A 6,587-nucleotide genomic window follows, 5' to 3' on the forward strand; every position below is an offset into this window, starting at 1 on the left:
TATTTTATTATTACTGTCATGTAATATTGCATACTAAATTATATCCAATAAACATTTATATTTGTCTTGATACTTGCGTTGTTATGGTTTTGTTTTGACCGCCTAACAATAACGGAGAGAGAGAGAGAGAGTAAAATACATATCTGTAAACAATACGGTCGTAGAAACAACATGACCTGCGATTGTACGCGATAAACTTTTAATTACATCTTTATATTAATATATATATATATATTTCCTGTCCCAAAGAGAGAGAGAGAGTCGTCATTTATATTAAATGCATAACGACAGTATCATTTTGTCACCAAATTAAAATCGATCTTGCTCACTCAGAACAAGCACGATTTTAGAAAGGCCGAGGTGATGTGAGACTCAGCACTACGTAATCTATTTACTTACTTAAATCATAACATAACTTCCTAACAATATCATTTTGTCGGATAACTGTCAACAACTTTCACACCTGGGAGCTAATCATTCGGTGAGTTCTCAGCAGCAAAAGTGACGCTTTCTCATAACCATCTGACCTATTGTCTTAAATTCATCGGTTGAAGATAACAAGGCACTGAAAAATTGAGGCAGTCGTCAGCCGTTCTTCAAAAAGTGCAGTTGTCACACAGTTTAACTACACACATCGCCTCCGGCTCTTCCACCTTCTCGTTTACCTTAGTGAACTTCCTGATCACCTGTATTTAGTGAGTGCCATCCTTGGATTAACATCGTCGCCGAATACCTTATAGGACTATCTCGTCTCCTCCCCACCAAACTTTCCAACTCCGGTCAACGAGGTTGCTCCATCCTACGAAAATCCACCATTACGTCAGGTATCTATTATCCCGCGTGTCTTTTTGTAAACTCTCTCTCTCACAAGTCAGAACTCGTTAAGGCATGGATATCATTATATATCCCCTTTATCCGATAGACCCCAGGGTCCATGTATGTTTTTAATTTTTTTCTTAAATAAACTAGGTTGTTTTGTTATCCTAGTCTCTGCGTGAGTCACTTCCGGTGCGCTGTCTCTCATTCCATCCGCCCGATAGCCGGCACATGCGACCGCTCGCGTGTGCGGGCGATTGGGCGTGACCTTCGTGACCATATCGACAGTGATATGGTCACGTAGGTCACGTATAACGTCGAGGTTACATTTTTAATTAATTATAAACCAGAAAAAATTTTGTCGATAAAGTATTTGGTCACTTGGAGAAAAAAGACGAAATGTGACGTTATAAACCAATAGAGGTTTATAATTCAAAAACCATTTCTCATTAATATTCAAAAACCATTTCTCTATCTACATTACAACTGACAACGGATAATTGTGTAAAGAAACTAGAACTAAGATTTTGTATACTCGAACGTAAATATTACATTACTTTATTTATTTGCACTTGCATTTTTTACATCTTTACGATACAAATGGTTACTAGATTCAGCATATTAGTGTTAAAAATGTCCATTTTATTATAAATTTTGCTATCTTAAACTAAAGCTTAGTATTGTTTTTAATATTATAAATTATATTATTTATAATATTATTTAATAATATTATATAGTAATAACTATGATAAGTTATAAATTACGCTAAGCTAAGTTAAGCTAAGGTAAGATCTAGATAGCCTATGATTATATAGTTCCTAGTTTTATATAACTAGTACATAACTATGAACTAATTCCTAAGTAGTTCTTTTACATGTGTCCAAAATTTGTTTGTCAGGGAAAAACAATAATAATCTAGAAATTTATTCAGGTAAGGTCCTATCCCTGTATCGCTGTAGATGTAACTACTACGGCAGTGGTTAATGACTAAACGTTTTTATAATGTATAAACCTGTGTATAAATGCGTTTGTTATTTCCAAATATTATCTTCTTTTATTTATATACAAAAAGAAAAGTAAACTCTGGCCAATTGGGGTCCTTCCTGATTACGCCTAATATTTTGTTAACTCTCCGTCCTATGGAAAAGTCAACAATGGGGCAGCTGAGTGGGAGGGAGGGACCGACATATCCTGACGAACCAACTCTTCAAATTTCCTGGGTTTTTCGATCAGTCCGCATTTGATCTCGGCTCCCCATAGCTTTGAGCTGCCACCTCAGCCGATGAGCCGTCTGGCCATCTCATAGTCACTCATTCTTTTAAATTCGAAAACTAAATAAATACTAAAACATTTATTTAAAGTAGATAGCATTTTGTTTTACACAGACGCCTCGTATCTTCCTCCGAAAGTTTACTCTTTATTGGCACTTCCCGAAAATAAAGCTTCTTTATTCGAAACAACTTAGATCGGTGTTTTTCAACTGTTTTTTGATATTCGCACCCGAACTTGGTAATGCCTTTCTCGCACACCCCTATTTTATCAACGTACAGTTGTGCGCTTTGCATACTTTTAGTAATACAACACATAATCTCTTCAGTTCCAATGAAAATATTTTTCAATATTTTTAGTGTTTTTATTGAATTCTGGTTATATTTAATACATGAATGACAAAAATATCGATTTTTACTTTTTCAAGTAACTGATTTTGTTATTATAGTTCGTACAGTACATTTTAATGCACATTGATATTTTCTCTGTATACTTTGCGGCTCACCAGTGGCCAAGCGGTCTTCGTTCCCTGAACACTGGGACTTCGCTCGAACGGGCTGGCCACGTGGAGTTTTCCGGGTTTTCTCCATGTCTGTAACGCCTAAATAGGGACTAAAAAAGCTAAATTGTTATTCTTATTTTTGCACTGAATTTTCAAATGTTTCTTGCATTTTATAAAAACTTTTTTAAAGAAATTAGATTTGATTTTTGTGTGTACGAAATGAGAAAAATCAATTATGGTTTGCTGTCAAACATAGAAATACATTACAGCGTCTTCACTTAATTTACAATGTTCTGCATCTTACTCATTATCACTTTTTTCCTGAGCCATTAATGCTTCTGCTAAATTGATTTCGAATTTTAAATAGTCCGTGACTTTGAGGGACAAGTTGTATGGTGAAGGAAAGACGTTACATAGGAAAGTCTGTTTTCTAGCTAGACGGCTAACGACGTTATATCGAAACATCTGAAATCTAAGCGAAATTTATTGCAGATTACAGTCTCTAGTTATGTAAATTATAAATCTATAGACTACAGAAATTAAATAATTTTTCATTAATAATTGTTTTCTATTTCAGGATAATATGAGAACCTTACAAGTTGGATTAATATTTTGTTCTATGCTCTCCATATATTTTTTTGGTGGACTTCCGTCTATTATCAGGTAAAAACGGATAATCTATTTAAAATTTTTCATAATTTTATATATAGAAATTTTTTCAGATCATAAAGCTGCAACTAAAAATATATTTTTTATTGAAACTTCTGGCGCTTCTTCACTAAACTTTCGTCAGTTTGCGCAATTGAATCGACTGCANATAGAAATTTTTTTCAGATCATAAAGCTGCAACTAAAAATATATTTTTTATTGAAACTTCTGGCGCTTCTTCACTAAACTTTCGTCAGTTTGCGCAATTGAATCGACTGCACGACATAATCCTTCCATGTCTACTATTGTATTACTGTTCACTAAACACCACGTTAAGAATGAATTTTCCAATGTACAGATGAGATCATCAACATTCGAAGAAATATTTGAAGGTTCCCTTTTAGATGAATGGTACTTTCAAAGGAAGTGGAATAGAAGCGTTTACAAAGTTTACCACTTGAGTGATGCGATTAGGTACGCTGTAATTTGGAAGCATGGAGAAATATATTTAGATCTAGATATTGTTATGTTAAGTCTTTACCTTCTTTCAATAACTTTGTACTTAAAGTACGCGCAAATAGTATATGTAATGGCATTTTTGGAATGCAGCGGAACCATTCTCTACTTTATAATTGTATGAAGGACTTCGTAAAGGTGTATAAAAGTAACTGTTTTGCTTGTGTAGGACCAATTCTATTTATTAAACGTTTTGTTTCGTTTTGTGGCGGAAAAAATGTAGACAATATCGAAAAAAGAAAAACTTGCAATGTTAATATTTTGAACCCGATTTCAGCTTTCCCAGTTTCGTATCGTAAATGGAGAAGTTGCTTAACAAATTCTAAGAGTCTAGATATAATTGATAAAAATGAATAATTCCTATATGATCCACGTCTGGAATAAATTTTCTTCTAAAAAAATTTTACATAGGAATTCAGGAAGCGCTTACGAAATTGCAATGACACGAAACTGTCCTACAGCTTAATCAAGCTTATCAAGAGCTTTTTTATTCGAAAAATTTTACGTCATTTTATACTACTAGTTTTTCACTTATTATAAATACAAATACAGTCAAGCTTTGGGTTTCGAACTTCATTCATTCCTAAAAGTTATCCAAAACTCGATTTATTCTCAAACCGAAAATATGTTTCCATAAGAAACAATATAAAATGGGTTAATCCGTTCCCGATCTCCAAAACAAAGCCTTTTTTTTACTTTTTTTATCTCTATTTGTCTGTCCTTCTGCATTTTCTTAATCTCGATAACGGAGTTAGATACGTAAAAGTGGAGACCAAATATGCAAACCTTGGCGGCAAGAGACCCAGATTAACTAACTATCAATATATAGAATCTTCCGATGCAAACCGGAAGTCACGTTATTTCAATTCACAAATTTTCCCCGAAAGATATTAGCTAGATGACGGCACGTTTCTATTGTTAAAGGAAAAGTATGATGTACAGGGGCAAGCCACTACGAATTTGAGGTGGAGAGCATACATTTTAAATTAAATAGATGAAGAAATATGATTAAAAATTGCAGCCCGGCATTGTGAGGATGTCATAAGAAATAATTGCTCGTTATTTTATTATTTTTTAATTTAATTATGTTTAATTTTAATTAATTGGCTACCTAGTATTAATACAACATATTATATGTTATAATATTAATATTTACTATATTAATAAATTTTTTCATTTAACTTAAGGATATTTTATAAACAATGATACTTGAAAGCACTTTATATTACGTCAATGTCAATTAACGCGGTTTTTATTAATTAATTTGAGTTAAATTCAACTGCGGCGCGTACCGAAAAACGGAAATAGTATCTTTTCCGTATGCGCATGGAAATGTAATTTAAATGACAACGTCATCGATGATTCATGTCGTGATGTAATGCTATCTCGGTATCACTAACTTCTAAATCGGTAGTCCTGTCGTTGATTGGTCGAGAAGTGGTCTTTCTTCATCACAGGAAGTATAGGAAGTATTAATCATTTTAACTTTGCAATAGTTTCACATGTATAGATTGTTTTAGTTATTTTTGAATTTCCGTCGGATGTATAAATTATTTTTTCACAAATTAAAGACAAAGTCGCTCTAAAAATATATATTTCAGACGATTACCATTTTTACATAGTGTTCTAGAACAAGCTACAGACAGCTGGACCTTCCTTTTTAGGCTACACAACTGCCTATATTTAAAAATGTTCCTTAAAAACACAAAAAAACCAATAAATATTGAGAAAATTCTTTAAAATTGGAATGGTAAACTTTACGACGTCTTGTTAGTTCATCCTTGTCCATTTGGGTTTCTGGCTCCTTTTATCTACTGAGAGATCTATCTCCTTTTATCCTCTTGTTTTAGTTATTTAAATTGTTAATATAAGCATGTTTTAATCTTACCTTTTAATTTTATTGAAAGTTTTTAGACGATAACTTTCTCATCCTTCTAAATAAAACTTTTTCAGTCTTATTTTATAACTTTACATTAATACTCAGCATACGACACTTCACATTACGCTTTTATTAATTAATATTAAACAAGAAAAATGTTCCGGGAATGAATTCTGCAAAATGACAATCCAAGTGCTTGATGGCACCGTAGTCACTGAGATATTTTATTGGGTCCAAATTTTATCAAACTGTGTGATTTAAGAAATAAAACAAAATACTATCGTGTTTGGAGGTAATAAATTTTAACATATTTGAAAGTAGTAAATATAATAAAACCAGTTGATAATGAAACCTGAGTGAAACGAAAAAACTAATTTTCACAAGTTTTATTGTGTTAAGTAACTGCAAAATATGCGCAAGTTTAAAATAAATAACAACTTTTACAAGGTCCTATATAGATAAAGCAGACAGACGTATTCTAAGCGTTGAAACAAAGAGCAAATCTGTATTGAACATGGGTTTGAATATCTTTATTTGCGAATAAAGTCCCGTAAAAGTCGTGGCAAGACTATTTAAAAAGACCCGTGTGGCCATTTTTGAGTTGCGGTTCGAAAAAATCTTAATTACAAGTATACAGCACGATGATGAATCTCATTATAATTTTATTAAACCAATGCGTTGTCTTATGCCATGAAAAACAATCAAATAAATTTGTTTCAATTATATCGTTTGCGTATATTACATTGTTCCTTCCAATCTATCTTTTATATTTTGATATATAATATCAATCTTTGTAATTTATTAATAGATAAGCTTGTAATTTTAAATCAAACATAATATTGCTGATAAAGCACTTCAAAACTTGAAAAAACTGATCACGTGATGATTTACACCAATGAAATGTTAACTCGTAAAAAATGATTACTTCTAAAACGATTACTTCGTATCAGTAACTAA

This window comes from Centruroides sculpturatus, unplaced genomic scaffold (genome assembly GCF_000671375.1).
Source record: "Centruroides sculpturatus isolate CEXI.00-Female unplaced genomic scaffold, Cexi_2.0 scaffold1001, whole genome shotgun sequence".
Classification (NCBI taxonomy): Eukaryota; Metazoa; Arthropoda; class Arachnida; order Scorpiones; family Buthidae; genus Centruroides; species Centruroides sculpturatus.